The 19,581-nt window shown below is 45.8% G+C and overlaps 1 protein-coding gene across 2 annotated transcripts in view; it reads left to right on the top strand.

Annotated features, from left to right (window-relative positions):
• Nucleotides 1-1,486: 1,486 nt before the first annotated feature.
• DNAJC5 (DnaJ heat shock protein family (Hsp40) member C5) overlaps nt 1,487-19,581 on the top strand; it is a 46,137-nt gene continuing 28,042 nt past the window's right edge. The window contains exon 1 of one of the 2 annotated variants that reach the window (XR_012779100.1): nt 1,487-1,693. The gene's annotated coding sequence lies outside the window, so the exon portion shown is untranslated. The remainder of the gene's footprint in view (nt 1,694-19,581) is intronic. The other variant, XM_075528285.1, reaches the window with a different exon arrangement.

Below are 19,581 nucleotides of genomic sequence, written 5' to 3'. Positions count from 1 at the left end.
CATCTAACTCATTGGGTGAGCCCAGAGCCTGGTAAAATACGGGGCTTCCTGAAGGTTTTAGGTACCTTGTTGGAGCAGACTGTTTCTGTCTTACTTAACTTTTAATTCTTAAAATAGAAGAGCTTTATCAAATAATGCTCAACTGAGTCAAAGTTAATAAATCTGTTTGGAACTTTATCATGTAAACTTTTTATGGAATTACATTTCACGGAATACTGAACAAACAACAAAACCGTCTGGCCTGCTTCTGCTGCTTGGCTTGTTCCCACCTTTGCCTTCTGTGACCCCACAAGACCACCAGGAGAACAGCAGCGAGTTGACCCCATGTGTAGAACAGTGTCCCCGCACTTTGGAGAATGCACATCCTAATTGCTTTGGAATCGGGTTCTTTGCAGTTTCAGGTACTGGAAATATCTTGTGGATGAGAGATGACTAGATTTTCTGGGGGACAAGGGTGACTGACATGGACCCATCAGCTCTCATTGTACACATAATTGGCTGATGTACTGAAGAGATGGTGACATCTTGGGGACTTTCAGGACGGGAACAGATGGAGGATAGAATTAAGGGCAGGTTCAGAGGGTTAGCACTGGGAGGGTGACCAATTCTGTTTCAGAAGCTCAGAGACCATTGGCTCTAGTATATTTGGCTCATCAGATTAAGGTACTTGACACCTGCGTACAGAGCCCTAAATGTGGCTTGCTGCCCAGGTGGCGGCATTAAATGGAAACTCCAAAGGTCCTCCTCCAGTCTTACTCTGAGCAGACTGGGACGGTCTTGGTTAAACGTGTGTGGGGACTTCAAAAAGCGCCTGGGAAAATTCCACGGTCTTTTAATCCTACCTGCCTACAGACTCATACTCTTGTCTGGTGGACCCGGGCACACACGAGACTGTCATGACATCTGTATTTGAGGATACTGCCTTAGGAAGAAGGTTGCTACGGTGGGATTTCTAGGTTGAGGTAGGACATCTTGTAGCTCCCAATACTCCACCGATTCTGACCTGAAACTTTTCATCCCTTTGGATCTGTGGGCATAGATCCTCTCTGACTTTTTGTTTCTTGGTCGCCACCAGCAGCAAGACCTTTTCTTCTGTGTGATAGCCATCTTGAGCTCAACCATGGATGGCTGTCTCCTGTCCCCAGCGTCCACTGTTTTAAAAGGACAGTTATCTTTTTTTCAGTCTTATGCAAAGCACTGAAGAAACCAAGTTGCAAATACATCTTTCACAGCTATCCTTCCTCACGCTGGCGACGGCAGCCGTCGGCCTCAGGACACACCAGGTCCCCCTGGCGTCTGCCCCGCCCCGCTCTGGGCGGTAGGTCCTTCCGGCTCTGTGACTACGCGCTCCGCCCACAAGCTGTCACTCAGGCTCCGCCCCCGTCGGGCGTGGCCACGGCCCGGTCCTCTGGCGCACGCGCTGGCCCGCCCGCTGCCCCGGTAGCAGGAACCCACGTCCTCCCGGGGGCGCGCGCGGCGGTGCGGGTGCGTGCGCGAGCGTGCGCGTCCCCGCCGCTTCTGCCGGTGCTGCTCCCGCGCCCTTTGCCGCTGCCCCCGCAGCTAGCGCCGCCGCCGTCCGGAGTCTCGGAGGCGCAGCCTCGTGAAGAGCGCGTCGGCCGGTCGCCAGTAGCCGCGGACGATCGTGCAGCGGAGCGGAGCGGAGCCGGGGGGTGGACGGGCGGCGCGCGGACAGGTGAGCTTGCTGCGGGCGGGCCGGGCCTCACGTCAGGCCGGGGCGGGGGTGGCGGGCAGGGCCCCGGGGACAGCAGGCCCGGGCCCGGAAACCGAGAGGACCCTGGACCTGGAGTCGGCCCTCGATCTTGCGGCGCCTGGGCAGGGCCTGGTCTCGGCTGCTGCTGCTCGGCAGCTGAGCGCGGCCGGGTCGCGGCGGCCGCAGGGCGTCTGGGCGGCGCGGGGCGTGGGCAGCGATCTGGCGGTCTACGAACTGCACGGCTGACGGGAAGTCACGGCCGTACAGACCGGGCCCTGCGGGGTCCAGTGCCGGTTCCCTCCAGTGCCTGGACGGGCAGGTGTCGGAAGAGGCAGGGGGCGATTCCCCGGAAACGATTGCTGCAGCTGTGGGTGGACTGTGCTGCGGTGCGACCGGCGGCCTTGGAAAGCGGAGCGGCTCAGGGCTGCTGGCCCAGACCCCGGCCCACGGCCTGCCCTTTCCGGACCAGGTTGGGCGGGGTGCTGGTGTTGTGCATGCAGGGCCAGCAAGGTAGGTACCACACGCTTTCAGACACATGAACGAAGCCTTGCCGTGTGTCAGGTCACACTGTTGCTAAGTAAGACACAGGCATCTCACCTTGGTTAGCACTGTGTTGTGGAGCCAAGGGTCACTGCATCTTTTGAAGTAGATAAGCCAGCAGTTCTCTAAATGTGTGGGTAGGGGTCGTCACCAGACTGGAGAAAGGCCCTATCAACCCATTGCCCCGTGCTGCCCACTCCCCAGGCACTGGGACTCTTCCCCTCACTGCCTAGGAAAGAGGGTCTGTTTCCTCAACCACCGATTTAAGGGGGCCACAGTCTAGTGTCCAGGTCATTCTATTTATAGCTCGGCAAGGAAAATTATCCCTTAAGGCAGTGTAAGTTAATCGTTGAGATGTAAATTCAAAGTCATATGATTACTACAGAATGATTGTTTTATCAGTCCCATAAAGATTTTATGTTCAGCAGTAGTTTGTACGGTACTTGGAAGGAGAGATTACCGATTTGCCCTTTCAGTCCTGACTTTTTTGTGTGAAGTCCGTTAAGAGGATCTCTTTTGCATGGCCCTAAGAGATCATTTCTCAAATTTCTTTCACAGAGAAAAAGGAATTTGAAAGTAAAACTATCTGTTTTGGGTTTTGTTTTCAGGTTTAGTCTTGGAATGGGCGTTTGGGTTGCTGTCTGTTGGCTTTTTGTTGGTAGATGTTGTGTTGAATTCCTAGACAACTTTAGCCCTTATTGAGTTGTCTGTTTTTAAAAAAAAGATTTTAATGACAAAAACCATGAAGGACTGTATTAGCTCTCTATTGTCAAGTTTGCATGAAAGCAAAACTTGAGCTAAGGCTCCTAATATTTTATATCAGTAGATAAGCTCCCCTCTCTTTTCTTTTCTCTTCTTAAAAATTCTGTGTTGACTTTCAGAAATGAGTCATTTTTCAGCCCAGAGATGAAATTAGAAACCAGAACCCAAGGGCTTTGGGAAACTAACTGAACACGTACCGGCCCAGCCCACTGCAGTTCTTCTCTCGCTGTGCCGGCACCCCAGGACTTAGGGTAGCTCCAGATTGGCACCGAGCTCGTCAGAGGACCGGGCAGGCCATTAGTGAGGGTGGGTCGTGCTGTATGGGATATCTGCTTCAGGACCCTCAGGGTTGGTGGCTGCAGAGCACCAAGGAGGGTGGGGAGCTGACACTCACTCAGGGTGTGGGAAAGAGAGTGAGCCTCACTGCAGACCCGGGGTGGTCGGGCACTTGTGTCTGCTGGGTGGAATGCCTGGGGGGTCTCTCAGTCCGGTTCCCAGTGCCCAGCTTTCACCTGACCCTGGGCATTCTTTGACCTACCACCCTGGCCTCCTCGCTCATTCCTGACCCATTTGCTCCTCCAGTCTGCTGGGAACATGCTTCTCTCAGAGCCCTGTGACTCACTTCCTTATCCGAGCAGCTTTGCGGGGCCTCCCTGACACTACCCGCCTTACAAGTTTGACTCTGCCTCCTATTTCCTATTTCCCTTCCATGTTCTGATTTTTCACACAGGGCTTGAACCTCCTAATAGCTCACTTGGTGTATGTACTTAATATTTTACGACAAGTAAGACCCTCGGGGAGACTTGAGCAAAGAATGCTTGCTGGCATGTAGCAGGTGTCCAGTAAACTTTTGGTAATTGAATGTAAATTTGCAACAGCTATGAAAGCAATCATTGTGAATGAGTACTCGGTGTGCGGGGTGAGTCACATGTGCCCTCAGGTAGGGCCACTGGCCCCGTCTGCCGCTGAGTCCCCATTGTGAAAAGCACAGCTGTTTAAGAAGTGGGTTTGGAAGGTTGCACAAGACCTCTATTGGCCGTTTTGAATCTGTAGCTGTTTCGAAACTAAGACAGATAAGAATGTTTTAGAAATTCTGTCTTTGGCTACCAAAAAGTCTTGTGAAGAACCCCATCTACTAAAGCAGCGTTTCGCTTCTCAAGCTGTGGGTTGCCACCCCTTTGGGGGTTGAACAGCCCTTTCACAGGGGTCACCTGATATATCCTGCACATCAGATATTCACATTACAATTCATAAGAGTAGCAAAATTGCAGTTTTATGAAGTAGCAATGAAAATCATTTTATGGTTGGGGGTCACCACAACATGAGGAACTGTATTAAAGGGTTGCAGCATGAGGAAGGTTGAGAACCGCTGTACTAACAGCGTGTTTACGTGCTCCTGTGGCATGTTGGTGATGACGTGGAAGGAGGTAGAGCTCTGCCTGCCCTTACTTTAGAAACGTGACATCGTGATAGTGGTAAACAGTTAGCGGCTCCCTTTTGCCTGAGCCTTATTCACTATAGCTGCTGGGGCAAGACCAAGCTGGTGCCTGCTATATGATCGCAGGACTCTGGGTGGAATTTCCAGAGCCACCGCTTTGTGCTGCATCACCTCAGTGGGCACATCTTTTTGCCTTCTTAGGGGGAGTCTGGGAAGCTGGTGCTGTGACAGGACAGATGCTGTTCACCCTCAGCTCTCGGAGACTCCCACCCTGCCCATCAACTGTGAGACTGCAAGTTGTCCTGGAGCCCCACACAATGCTCATGTCTTGCTGTTAATCATGATCAGACCTAGAACTTGAACTCAAGTCTCTGACTCCAAGTCCAAGGCTCTCCCACTTCCCCAGCTCTTTCTCAGGATCCAATCACTCCTTCCTTGCTGTGGATGCCCACCTGACCCCATGCTCATGGTGTACCTGGAGACACCATGTTCCATGCTACTTTCGTCAACACCTGGGGTGGGAGGTACTCCCCAGGAATATGTTGGATGAAGGACTAAATTGCATTGAGATTGGAGGTTGGCTGGTAGGTGGATCTTGTCAGAAGGAAGGTGTTGACCCAGATGTAGATATAGACTCACCCTTGGACACTCCTGTAACTCTTGTCTGAAATACTCTGCTGCAGGGCTTGCGTTCTAAAATGAGGGGTCTCCTGCTCTGACTGCTGGCCAGCAGGTGCTCTGACCCTGGAGCAGGGACTCAGGGAGCCTGGGCTCTTGATAGTCATCCTCCTGTTAGTTTCCCTGCCAACCAGACTTTCCTTCCTGATGCGGACAAACCAAGGACTCACAGACCTGCCCAGGAGCCTCAGCAGCCTCCAGCCTCCAGGGAAACGTTGAAGGCGACCCTTTTGCCTTATGTCTCCTACCTGTGGGTGGCACAAAGGCTCTGAGAGAGGGACAGGCACAGGTGATAGGGAAGCTTTAGGAAAATGGCGACCCTGAGCAGAGTGCGGGGACGGGTCTGCCTGTGTGTTCCTGACGCCAGGGCCGCACAGATGACAGCCCCTGAAGAGGATTAGCAGCTAGCCAGCGCCGGCCACTCTTAGTTCAACCTGGAAGCTTTGGGGATTAGGTTTCCCAACAACCTTTACTTTATGGGTATGACTGCGTCTCTTGCCACCCTGGGTGTTGAGGGTGCTGTGTGTCCATGAGAAAGCGTGTTCCTCCAGCCGTACTCTGCCCTGGTTCTGTGGCATACGGCAGACATCCAATAGGTCTGAGTCTTTGACGGGGGAAACGGTTTCACATTTTAAGGAAGGGCACGGCAGAAGTGCTTTGACTAGGTCTTGGGGAAACGATCTTGATAAGACTTCTTTTCAGTACTGTCTGTTCCTACGAAGCCAAACCAAAAACAAGCTCATTGCCATCGAACCATTGCTGGCTCACAGTGGCCCCTGTGGGTTTCTGAGACTATTTACAGTCTTTCTCCTGTGGAGCTGTTGGGTGTTTTCGAATTGAGATGAAAAGAGACCAGCAGCTGTGTCTTAGATGATTGTCCACGAACTTTCAAGACTCCGGCATTGGTCACCTCAGTGGGACGTAAAACATCATCTTCATTGGCTGTGCCATGCCAGTTGACCCATGTGTCCCCAAGTCTGTGCTCCTAGTGTTCAAGCCCCTATTTCAGTCCTGTGAAGTATTTGGCCATGTCTAAGAAGTTTCCGGAGTGTGCCCTCTCTCTGCTCTATGCAATGAGTGATTACCTGCAGTGCATACAGACATGGATGTAGCAATGTTCACTGCCATACCTGTATCCAAGGGGAACTTTAAAAAGATCATGGAAAAACTCGACCGTCTTTTCATTCCCCTTTACCTGAGCTTTTTGAAGTCCCCTCACATGTTCAGTGGGTGTGCTCACATACAGCCTCCACTGGTAGGCGATATAGTCCGTGGCCGCCACTGTGTTCACGCCATTATTATTGTTTGTTATCACTGCTGTCACATGCCTGTACATGCTACCATCCTTACCGGAAGCCAAACCCACTGCCATCGTGTCCATTCCAACTCAGTGACCCTGTAAAGGGTTGCTGAGATTAAATCGTTACTGGAGTTGACAGCCCGTCTTTCTCCCACAGAGGAACTGACTGGTGGGTCTGAACATCGCTGCCCAGTGCCTGCCCCACATCACCAAGAGAGCTGCCCTTTAGTCTTTATTCTTGCATTTCTCTCTGTCTGCCATGGCCACTTCCTCCACATTGTACAACTGCTGTTCCTGCTACCAAGTGAGTGCCTCTCTCTTCCTCCCCTCTCATCCCTGTTAATCACCAAAGAATGTTTCCTTCTGTACATAAACCTATTCTTGATTCTTGAGAATAGTGGCTGCAAAGAATGCTTGTTCTTTGTGATTGACTTCTTTCAATGTAATGTCCTCTACATCCTCTACATTCCTCCATCTGGGAGCTGCTTTGGGGTCCACCATGACTCTAGGTCATGACTCTGGGTCATTCTGTGGTCCTCCATTGTGTGTGCACAGCACAGTTTATCCAGCTGTCTGTTGACTAGTGTCTCCATCTTCTTACTGTTGTGAATAATGCTGCCATGCACATGGGGGCGTGGGTGGGCGTCTGTCCGCGTTCCGCTCTTCCTTCCCTTGGCGTCGCGGCTTGCTGGGTCATGAGGTGTTGCTAGCGCTGGCTTTTGAAGGAGGCGCCATGGCGGTTGTACCATTTCACAGTCCCACCGACAGTACATAAGAGTTCCTGCCAGTCTCCCCACAGCCTCTCCCGCATTTCTCTGGTTGGTTTGTGTTTTGGGGATCAGTGCCATTATTGCTGGGGTGAGATAATATCTCACCGTAGTTTTGATTTGCATGTTTTAATGGCTAATGACCACAGCGTCTCTCCATGTGTTTGTTACACATCTGACTATCTCTGGTGACGTGTCTGTTTATGCCCTTGACCCATTTTTAAAATTGGATTGTTTGTCTTTTCATTGTTGAGGTGTTAGCAATCTTCTATAAATGTGAGAGATTAGACCTTATCTGGTAGGTCTTTTTTTTCTTTTTTTACATTTTATTAGGGACTCATACAACTCTTATCACAATCCATACATATACATACATCAATTGTATAAAGCACATCCATACATTCCCCGCCACAATCATTCTCAAAGCATTTGCTCTCCACTTAAGCCGCTTGCATCAGGTCCTCTTTTTTTTTCCCCTCCCTCACCTTTCCCCCCTCTCTCATGTGCCCTTGGTAATTTATACATCGTTATTTTGTCATATCTTGCCCTATCCGGAGTCTCCCTTCCCCCCCTTCTCTGCTGTCCCTCTCCCAGGGAAGAGGTCACATGTGGATCCTTGTAATCAGTTCCCCCTTTCCAACCCACTCACCCTCCACTCTCCCAGCATCGTCCCTCACACCCTTGGCCCTGAAGGTATCATCCACCCTAGATTCCCTGTGTCTCCAGCCCTCATATGTACCAGTGTACAGCCTCTGCCCTATCCAGCCCTGCAAGGTAGAATTCGGATCATGGTAGTTGGGGGGAGGAAGCATCCAGGATCTGGGGGAAAGCTGTGTTCTTCATCAGCACTACCTCACACCCTAATTATCCCATCTCCTCTCCTAAACCCCTCTATGAGGGGATCTCCATTGGCCGACACTTGGGCCTTGGGTCTCCACTCTGCACTTCCCCCTTCATTTAATATGGTATGTATATGCATATATACATATATATACACATATACACATACACACACACATACATATACATACACACACTTATATCTTTTTTTTTTTTTTTTGCATGATTCTGGTAGGTCTTTACCAAAAATGCTTGCCTAGTCTGTGAGGTCTCCTTTTACACTTCAGTGATGTCGTTGGAGGAGCACAACTACTTGATTTTTAGAAGGTCCCTGTTACCCAGTGTATCTTCCACTGTGGGCAGACTCTAGTCAATGTTTAGTATCATTTTTATGCCATAGATTTGTCCCGATCTTTTCTTACATGAACTTTATAGTTTTAGATTTAGATCTTTGATCCAGTTTGAATGAGTTTTGTGCATATGGTGTGAGGTATGGTTCCTGTCTCATTCTTCTGCAAATGGATAATCACTTTTGCCAGCACCTTTTAATGGACTTCAACCCTTTGTCAGAAATCAGTTGTCTGTGGCTAAGTGGATTTCTTTTTAGATTTTCCAGGTCTGTGCCATTGCTCTGTGCATCTGTCCTTGTAGTTGGACCCGGCTGTTCTGCTTACTGTGGCGGTTAGACTGCGGTAGGTGCTGAGGTTGGGCAATATGAGGCTTCCTGCTTTGTTCTTTGGTAATGCTTTAGCTATCTAGAGCCTCTTTCCTTTCCATTCCTTATAAAGTTAGAGATTAGTTTTCCATTTTATTAAAGATTGTTGTTAGGATTTGGATCAGGGTGTAGAACATTGTGGGCCATATTGATATTTTCACAGTGTCAGGTCTCCCTAATCGTAAGAACGGTATGTTTTCCATTCATAAAGATCTCTTTTGGTTTCTTGTGGGTATAGTACTTTGTTGTTTTCTCTGCATAAGTCTTTTATGTTCCTAATTAGATTTATTCCTAAGGCTTTTATCTTTTGTGGGGCTATTGTAAATGGTATTTTTACCAGTTTTCTTTTTGGAGTTCTCTTTGTTATTGTAGAACAATTCAACTGCTTTGTGTAGGTGGATCTTGTACCCTGCCACTTTGCTGAATCCTTCTAGTTCCGGTGGTGTTTCTGGAATTTTCTGTGTAGGATCATGTCCTCTGTGAACAGGGATAGTTTTACATTTTCCTATCAACCTAGGTAAGCTATATTTCCCTTTCTTGTCTTATTGCTCTAGCTAGGACTTTTCAGTACAGTGTTTATTTTAAGCATGGTGGTAAATGGCATATTTATCTTAATTCCTGTTCTCAAGGGGACTGCCCTCAATCTCTTTCCTTAGAGAGTAATGTTGGGGCTGTGTGTGTTGCGAACTGCCCCCCTGGACCTATTGAGGTGGTCCTGTGCTGCTTTTCCTTTGTTGTGTTAGTGTGGCAAATTCTGCTGGTGTTCTTTCTTTCTCTTGCTTTTTCACTTTGAATTGGCTGAAGATTTACAGAGCAAATCAGTTTCCACTTCATGTCATTTATCTTATCTCCCTGTGTTTCCTGGGTCTATTCCACCTCCTTTCTTAACCCCTCATTTCTCTGAAACATACCCTTGAGCAAACTCTGCCCTTTTGATTCCAAATGGCTGTTTGATCTACTACGTATGTTTCTCCCCAGTGTTAGTGTTCACCTGAAGACCTGTCTGTTGTTTGGCTGAAAACTGAGCCGCAGGAGAAGTTCAGTTCCAGACCTGAGAGGGGATGAAGGGCCACAGTCTCGGGGCTTCCACTGGTCTCTGTGACCAGGAAGTCTGGCGCTTGTTATAAACCATAGTTTTGTTCCACGTGTTTCACTCTGTCCAGGTCCCTTGTGGAACAGTTAGTAGTGGTAGTTGGGTACCATCTTGTCTTTGAGGTCTCAGGGTCATGGCAGTTATGGCTCCTGTGGTCCATTAGTCTGTTGGACTAATTGCTTCCAAGAATCTTCTGTTTCCTTCACTGTTCTTTGCTGTGGATGCAGAGAGACCAAGAGTTAGTTACACCTTATGGCCGCTCACTAAATTTTAAGACCCCAGTTGCTGCTTGCCAAAGTAGGATTTAGAACATTGCCCAACTGATTTTTATGTTCTCTGAGACTTTGGTTCTGAGCGCCCCAGGCCCAGAGACTTGTTCCCTCAAAATGTTGGGTTATGTCGAAGGTGTTTTTGTAACTGCTCCCTGCATGCTGCTCCACTCTGTTCATGCGTACATTTTCAGGCTCGGTAACTACATGTGTCTCTGTCAATTCTCTTTATATTATTTGTGGGCACAGTCCTCGTCTCCGTCCTGCACCTTCTCAGCTTGTGTGTCTGTCTGCATTCGCTCGTGCATCGTTGCTGTTGCAGGTAGTACTTAACTCTGTGGCCTTTAACGCTTGTACTCCTCCCGTGTCTTCCTTTGCCCTCACGTTGTTTGTTGCCCTTGTTCATTTTATATATTGTCTTCTCCTTCACCCAGGTTAATGTGCGTTTGTCCTCTAGTTAGTCCTTTACCTTCCTTTGGCCTCCACCCTGATAACTGTCAAAGAATGTTTATCTGTGTGGAAACAATGTTTGTCATCTTGTGTTGGACTCAGTTCATTCAGCCGGATGAGCTGTTCTTCAGTATTCTTGAACCTTGTATACTGCACCATTGTAGCCATAGAGCACAGTTTGGCCATTCTTCCATTGTGGACGCGCGGGTTTGTTGGTTCTTGTGAATAGTGCCGATCTGCATCTGTTTGTTCCGGTCACAGCTCTTCTTTCTCTGGGATGTAGATCTAGATGTGGGATTGCTGGATTGGATCCTGTGGCATTTCTAGTTCCAACTTTTTCAGAAAGTACCAGACTGTTCCACAGAGGTTGTACCATTTTCCAATCTCACCAACAGTGCATGAGGGTACAGCCTCTTCAGAATCTCTCCATCGTTGCTTGCTTTCTGTTTCCCTGAACTTGGCTATTAATCCTGGGTATTGATGCTCTCGCTTTCCCCAACTCTGATTGTTAATGACAGCAAGCACTTTTTCATGTGTTGCTTGGCTGTCAGAATGTCTGCCTTGATGGAGTGTATGTTCATATCTGCTGCCCATATTTAGATGGAATTAATTGTCTTCTTGTTGTTGAGGTATTGACATTTTCTTTAAATTTTCAGGAACCATGCTTTGCCAAAAAGTTATTGGCAAAAGTCTTTTTCCAAAGTCCGAGCTCTCTTTGTACATTTTCGGTGAAATCTTTTGAGATGCATACTGATCTTTAGGAGCCCCCAGTCATGTGGTTCGTCTTCTGTCTGTGTGTTTTTAGTGATGTATTTGTACTATCTATAAGGGTCTCTAAGCTTGTCTCTATTTTCATCAATGCATTCCATGTTTGGGGGTTTTACATGCAGGTGTTTGATCCATCTTGAGTTTGCTTTTGTGTGTAGTGTGAATTGTGGTACCTGCTTAATTTTTTTCCTGCAATTGAGTATCTAGTTTTGCCAGCACCATTGGTTAAAGAGCCTGTCTCTTCCCCTTGAAATGAGTTTAGGGGTTTTGTCAAAGATACGGTGGGTGAATTTACATCTGAGTTCTCAATTTTATTTCATTGGTCTGTGTATCTATCCTTGTCCCCCTACGGGGCTAGTTGAACTTCCAGAACTGGTAGTATGCTTTGAGATTGCAAATTGTGAAGCCTCTTACATTGTTCCTTAATAGTTCTGTGCTTATTTGAAGTACCTCTCCTTTCCATATAAAGCTAGTAACTAGTTTTTCCATCTCTAAAGAATGGTGATGGCAGCTGGATTGGTAGTGTATTTTATTTGTAGATTACTTTGGTGGTAGTATTGACATTTTTTTACACTCTTTTAAGTCTTCCTAGTCATGAACATGCTATGTTCTTTCATTTTTGGAAATCTCTTAATTTCTTTTTTATACTAGTGTTTTATAGTTTTCTTTGTATAGGTCTTTTATACCTCTAGTTAGATTTCTTCTTAAGTACTTTATCTTTAGTGTGACTCTTACTAATGGTATCCCCCCACCCCCACCCCCAATTTTCTTTTAAGAGTTCTAATGGTTGGTTAAAGGAATTATTTATTGATTGATTAATTCGGTGGGACGTGTACATTTCAGACTACCAACTCTACATTCAACAGTTCAAACCACTCATAACCCCCCACCTTGTGTTCTATCCCACCACCCCCTCCCCTGACTCCTTTTCCCGATTAGGGCCTTCCATCTTCCTTTACTCCTCTTAGGAACTTTCATCTTCTCACGCTTGCCCTCCTTCTCTGGGGAACCTCCAAAGCCTGTTCCCTTTAGTATGCATTGATAATTATTGGCTACTGGAATGCAAAATTTGGAAACAGAGAGGAAGGAGCAATAGGTGGAAATTATGGCCTTGGTGATAGAAATGAAGTTGGAGATTGCATAATAGAATTTGCAAAACCATTGATGTTCATAGTAAATACCCTTTTTCAACAACACAAAAGGTAACTATCCACGTGGACTGCTCCAGATGTAACACACAGAAATGAAATCGACTACTTCAGTGGGAGGACACAATGGAGACACTCAATTATCAGCAGCTAAGGCTGTAGTACAGACATCAGTTGCTCATGTATGAGTTCAGGATGGAGCTGAAGAAAATTAGAACAAATCCACGAGAGCCAAAAGACAACTTTGAGTCTATCCTACCTGCGTTTTGAGAAGATCTCAAGCACGGATTTGAGGCATCGAACACTAAGGGCCTGACGAGCTGGGAGGACATCCAGACTATCATTCGTGAAGAAAACAAAGTCATGAAAAAGACAGGAAAGAAAGAAAGGATCAAAGTGGATGGCCGAAGAAACTCAAGTCTGCTCTTATTGTAGAGTAGCTGAAGCAAGCGGAAGAAAAGACAAAGTGAAAGAGCTGACTAGGAAACTTCAAAGGGCAGCTCAAGAAGACAAAGCCAAATATGATCATGAAATGTGCGAAGACATAGAATTAGAAAGCCAAAAGAGAAGAACACCTTCAGCAACACTGAGACTGAAAGAATGTAAGAAAACAATTTCGGGCCTCAAATTGCATTTTTGAAAGGTTCTATAGGCAAAATATTGAATGATTCAGGAAGCACTAAGAGAAGATGGAATTGAACTATGGAATGTTATGATATCTGTAAGAGTTCCCAATAAAATGATTCAAAAGAGAGAGAAGATATCTGGTCAAATAAAAATGTTAGAATTAGAGAGAGAGAAGATGGAAAGGATACACAGCCCTGTACTAAAAAGAACTGGTGGGCAGCCCACCCTTTCAGGAGGGCACGTGTAAGCAAGAACCAAGGGTGCCAAAGGAGAAGGTCAGGCAGCACCGAGTGCATCAGCCCAGACCGCGTCCAGGAATGGTGGGTACCCATGGAAATGTTTCAACAGCTGATGAAGCAGGGAAGCACTCTCTCATTTTTGCCAGGAAATGTGGAAGGCAGTTCCCTTGACCAACTGACTGGAAGAGATCCTTATTTGTGCCCATTCCAAAGAAAAGTGACCCAACAGAATGCTTAAATTATAGGACAATAGTCTTGATATCATATCCAATACATTGACAGGGAACTGCCAGAAGTTTAGGGCAGATTCAGAAGAGGTCGTGGAACAAGGAATTTCATTGCTGATGTCACATGGATCTTGGCTCAAAGCAGAGAATGCCAGAGAGATGCTTACTTATTTTTCCTTGACTATGCAAAAGTATTTGACTGTATGGACCATAATAAACTCTGGATCACCTGGAGAAGAATGGGAATTCCAGAACACTTCATTGTGCTTGTACATGGATCAAGAGGCAGTGTGAAAATAGGACAAGGGAATACTGCGTGGTTTGAAATCAGGAAAGGTGTGTGTCAGGATTGTATCCTCTCACCATACTTGTTCAACCTGTATGCTGAACAAATCATCAGAGAAGCTGGTTTATATGAAGAATGTGGAGGAAGGCTAATTAATAGCCTGTGATATACAAATGACACAACCTTGCTTTCTGAAAGTGAGGAGGACTTGAAGCACGTGCTGCTGGTGATAAGGGATACAGCTTTCAGTGTGGATCATGACTCATGTAAGGAAGACCAAACCCTCACAACTGGACCAGTAGGTAGCATGATGAATGGAGAAAAGATGGAAGCTGTCAGGGATGTTGTCTTGCTTGGATCCACAATTAATGCTCCTGGAAGCAGCAGTCAAGAAATCCAAGGACACATTGTGGTTCTCAACCTTCCTCATGCCGTGACTCTTTAATACAGTTCCTCATGTTGTGGTGACCCCCAACCATAAAATTATTTTCGTTACGACTTCATAACTGTAATTTTGCTACTGTGATGAATCGTCATGTAAATGATATGCAAGATATATTCATTGTTACAAAATGAACATAATTAAACATAATTAAAGCATAGTGATTTATCACTAAACAGTATGTAATTGTATATTGTGAAATATCTATGTTTTCTGATGGTCTTAGGCGACCCTTGTGAAAAGGTCGTTCTACACCCCCTCCACCCCACCCCGTTGCGACTCACATGTTGAGAACCATTGCGTTAGGTAAATCTGCTTCACAGATCTTTTTAATATTGAAAAGCAAGGATGTTACTTTGAAAACTAAGGTGTACCTAACCCAAACTATGGTATTTTCTATTGCCTCGTATCATGTGAAAGTTGGACATCAAATAAAGTAGACCGAAGAAAAATCAATGCATTTGAATTATGGTGCTGGAGAAGATTGTTGAAGGTACTATGGACTGCTCAAAAGACAAACTGACCTGTCTTGGAAGAAGTGCGGCCAAAGTGCTCCTTGGAGGCCAGGATGGCAAGACTCGTCTTACGTACTTTGGACATATCATCAGGAGAGACTGGGCCTTGAAGAACATCATACTAGGTAAATTGGAGGGGCAGTGAAAAAGAGGAAGGCCATCAACAAGATAGATTGTCACCGTGGTTGCTGAGATTGGCTCAGGGATAGGATCAATTGTAGGGATAAGGCGGGACCATAGGGTGTTCTGTTCTGTTGTTCATGATTTGATTGCACATCACAACAACAGTGTAAGTACTGCTGATGAAGCTGTGGGGTCAAGTCTGGGCATGGCAAGAAGGAACAGAGTGGAGAGCTTTGGTCTCGGGTTCAGAACCCCGACTTTGTCACTTTGGAGGTGTCAGAGAGATCAGTGAAGCAGAAATACTAAAGATAGTAGAATCCTCATCATATAATTAGAAGAGTTAGTACTAAAGCTAATTATATACGAGGAGTGAAATAAGTAAGGTCAACAACACAACTGGAGGGTGTTTGCTGTGGCTGGAAGTAAGAGTCAGTTCTGAGCGTGAGATGGGTGTAATTTTAAATGATTGTGGGATGAAGAGGAGAAAAGTTATGATGGTGAATGTATTTTGCTTTTGCTTATTATTCACTGCTACTGTTTTCCAAACCAAAAAAATCCCCACTGTCTTGGAGTCAATCCTGACTTATAGCAGCCCAGCACAAGGTTACTGAGAGTGTAAACCAGGGGTCCTCAAACTACGGCCCGCGGACACATGCGGCCCGCTGAGGACATTTATCTGGCCCGCCAGGTGTTTTTGCCCGTTTGTTTTTTAACTTCAAAATAAGATATGTGCTGTGTGCATAGGAATTTCTTCATAGTTTTTTTTAAACTATAGTCCGGCCCTCCACTGGGTCGTAGGGACAGTGAACTGAGCTGATAGCCTCATCTTTCTTTCGGGAAGAGACTGGTGGGTTTGATATGCCAACCTTATGGTTAGTAGCCTTGCCCCTAGCATTACAAAGCTGCTATTTTAGTGGTTCTAAATGATTATTTTAATGAGTTTCATTACTTCTCTTTGAGATTACCCTGTAATTTATTACTTTCTTCCCAATTTAAGCACTGTGTTCTGCCTTGACGTGGTCCTGACTTCCTCTTTATTTGAAAGTTCTGTAACTACATTCATTACTTTTCCCAACTTTTTACTTTGTAGTTGTATGTTCACAAATTGACCCCTCTAGTTACTTGTTTCCAATCTTGTTGGTTTGTTTTACTGTTAGCTATGTGGATTGATTGACTTCTGGATGAAGTTGTCACGTGTTAACTCATTGTCCACTATGGTTGGTTTTATTTAAGTAACTCAATTTCGTACTTCTTGTAAGGTCAATCTGGTTTTTACAAGTACCTTTTAATTTCTGAGTATCTGAGAATGTCTTTGTGTTAAGTTGAGCTGCCTGGAGAAACAAGCCATTGACACTCATCGATGTACAAGAGAGAGCTTTAGGGAGGAGACGAGCCAGTCAGGGTGCAGTATAGCAGCGATGAAACACACAACTTTTCTCTAGTTTCTAGTGACCAGATTTTAACATTGGTAAAGCAGGACACCAGTGGGACACCATTGATAAAACTCATACCATGGCGAAATAGCCACATGGCAGCTGAAAACCGTATACCCTAGCTTGTCGTGCATTCTTTCCAAAAATCGGGACTTTTTTGAAACACCGCCGGACGTGGGAAAAATTGTTAAAAATTGGGACTGTCCCGCCAAAAGTAGGACGTCTGCTCACCTTACGTCTCGTTCCTAAAGGCTTCCTCCCTGCCCTCACCCCACCCCGCACATCATGATCCCGATTCTACCTTACAAAGATGGCTGGACCAGTGGTTGTACATTGGTACAGATAGGAGCTGAAAACACAGGGAATCCAGGGCGGATGATCCCTTCAGGACCAGTGCTGAGAGGCAAAACTGGGAGGGTGGGGTGAAAAGGGGAAACCTACATATAACTTCCTCCTTGGGGGATCGACAACAGAAAAAGTGGGTGAAGGGAGATGTCGGAGAGTGTAAGATATGACAAAATAATAATTTGTAAATTATCAAGAATTCATAAAGGAGAGGGGAGCAGGGAGGGAGGGGGAAATGAGCTAATGCCAGGGGCTTAAGTGGAGAGCACATGTTTTGAGAATGATGAGGCCAACGAATGTACAAGTGTGCTTTACACAAGAGTTGGATGAGCCCCCAGTAAAATGATTTTTTTTAAAGTTTTTTATCCAGAAGCAATTTTACATCAAGAAGGTGCTCTAGCCCAGTTCAACTGAAGTCCATAGATCCAGTGCTTGATGATGGGCCCTCTTTAGCTGCAGCCCAATGATGCCAAAAGGTGAAGTGGGAAGCAAGGAGATCCCAAGCTGGTTAATGCAGTCATGTGGATCCAAGTTCAGTGGAAGCCTGACACCGACAGCGTTCAGTGACCCACATGAGGACACCGTGGAAGCAGACACAGAGTCCCAGTGAGGTGCCTGGGAGGAGGCAAGTGAAGTAGCTGAGAGAAATCATCTCGGTTCAATCTTGTACCAAAGGGCTCACCTCCAAGGCCGGGTCATAAAGCTACCACATGTCTGACAGTGAACTCCAACCCTGACCGGGAGTATCAAGCTGACATAATATGTAACTTCCACATTCTGCCATTATGTATAAAAGAAAGCTTTGCCAAGTAAAAGAATTCTTGGTGAGGTGAAGCAAAACTTTTTTGTGTGGCTCTTCCACTCAGTCTTTGTAATTCCCACTAAATGATTGGCCAGAACCATGTAAATAGAGTGAAATTCTAATAGAGGGGATTGTTCGGTTTTGCCATTTCACTGTATATAAAGTGAGCATTTTTAGAAGCAGAAAATAAGAGTCCCATCACCACCGAGACAGGTGAGCCAGGAGTGAGGTGTGTCAAGACCCTTTGACCCCTGCAAGGAGAGGTAGAAAAAGGCACAGCCTGAGGCCCTGAGACAGAGCAGAGGAGCAGTGACTGACTGAGAGGCCGAGCAGTGGGATGTCCAGCCCATGAAATAATCAAAGCTGAGTGCGCTCAGGGAGGATTCTGGCTCATCGAAGGGGTGTCTTTTGGACATTTTAAAAATCATTTTATTGGGGGCTCGTACAATTCTTAATACAGTCCATACATAAAAATATCCATTGTGTCAAGAACATATGTACATTTGTTGCCATCATCATTCTCACTTCATAATTCATAAATTAATATTATTTTGTCATATGTTACACTGTCCGATGTCTCCCCCTGCTTTCTTCTCTGCTGTCCCTCCCCCAGGGAGGAGGCAATACGTAGATTCTTGTAATCAGTTCCCCCTTTCTATCCCACATTCTCTGCACCCTCCAGGCATCGCCACTCTCACCACTGATCCTGAAAGAGTCATCTGTCCTGGATTCCCTGTGTTTCCAGTTGCTATCTGTGCCTCTGTACATCCTCTGATCTAGCCAGATTTGTAAGGTAGAATTGGAATCATGATAGTGGGGGGTAGGAAGCATTTAAGAACTAGAGGAAAGTTATATGTTTCATCGTTGCTACCCTGCAACCCTTACTGGTTCATCTCCTCCCCACAATCCTTCAGTAAGGGGTGTCCAGTTGGCTACCAATGAGCTTTGAGTCTCCACTCTGCACTCACCCACATTTTCAATGATGATATTTTGCTCCTTGATGCTTTTGAACATTTTTTCAGTGCGAAAGGAGCCTTGTAACAATTGCCTGAGCAAGCCATAGGTCAAAAGTTCATATGGCCAAGGCCAAGGACCACAGAGAGAGATTTGCCGGCAAGCATGCTAACAAACTTGTATCATCTTTGAGTTCTGTTTGGCCATTACCATGAATTATTGAACCCAGCAGAGAAGTAGAATGGAATGCCATGGGAGGGACATTATCAGAGTGAGGTGAAGGAAGTGGGAGAGTAGCTACGTCTGGCCTGTCTGCCTTCTGGGAACTGCCCATTGGCTAGTGTGTAGCTGGAGATCAGATGTGCCTCCCACACCATTTGCACAATTGGCAGGATTTTTCTTTCAGAGTTTTATGGACGTCATCCCAATGCCTACATGGTTTTTGCTGAGAAATCAGAGCTAAGTCTTATTGACACTCCTTTTTGGTAGCTATTTCTTTTTCCCAATTTGCCTTCAGGATTCTTTCCTTGTATTTATTTCTGGAAAGTTTGATTATGATATGTTTGGGGGTTTCTCCGTTTTGGGTTTTTTAAGCTTCATGAGTGCATATCTTTTTTGTCTTCCATAGTACTAGGAAACAAACAAAAGTATGCGCCTAGTCCTTATCTGCTGCTTATTTGTTGTCTTCCAACAAATTTTTGAAAATTTTCTCGTGCTTTTAAATTTTTATCTTTTTCTGTTAGGAAATTTTAATCACATATGTGATTCCTCTTGATGGTCTCCCACTTAATTTTTAGGCTTTTTTTTCCTTTTGATCGTAGCAGATTGGTAGTGAGAAATTTGTCTTCAGTCTCACTAATTCTGTCTTCTATTGTGTCAGTTCTTTTCCATTGCCCTTTCTTTTCTTTTTCTTTTTTAAACATTTTATTAAGGGCTCATACAACTCTTATCACAATCCACACATATACATATATCAATTGTATAAAGCACATCCGTACATTCTTTGCCCTAATCATTTTCAAAGCATTTGCTCTCCACTTAAGCCCTCCGCATCAGGTCCTCTTTTTTATCCCCCTCCCTCCCTGCTCCCCCCTCCCTCATTTGCCCTT

Source organism: Tenrec ecaudatus, chromosome 12 (genome assembly GCF_050624435.1).
Source record: "Tenrec ecaudatus isolate mTenEca1 chromosome 12, mTenEca1.hap1, whole genome shotgun sequence".
NCBI lineage: Eukaryota > Metazoa > Chordata > Mammalia > Afrosoricida > Tenrecidae > Tenrec > Tenrec ecaudatus.
The sequence above is the reverse complement of the archived record's forward strand: the minus strand, read 5'-3'. Positions and strand labels throughout refer to the sequence as shown.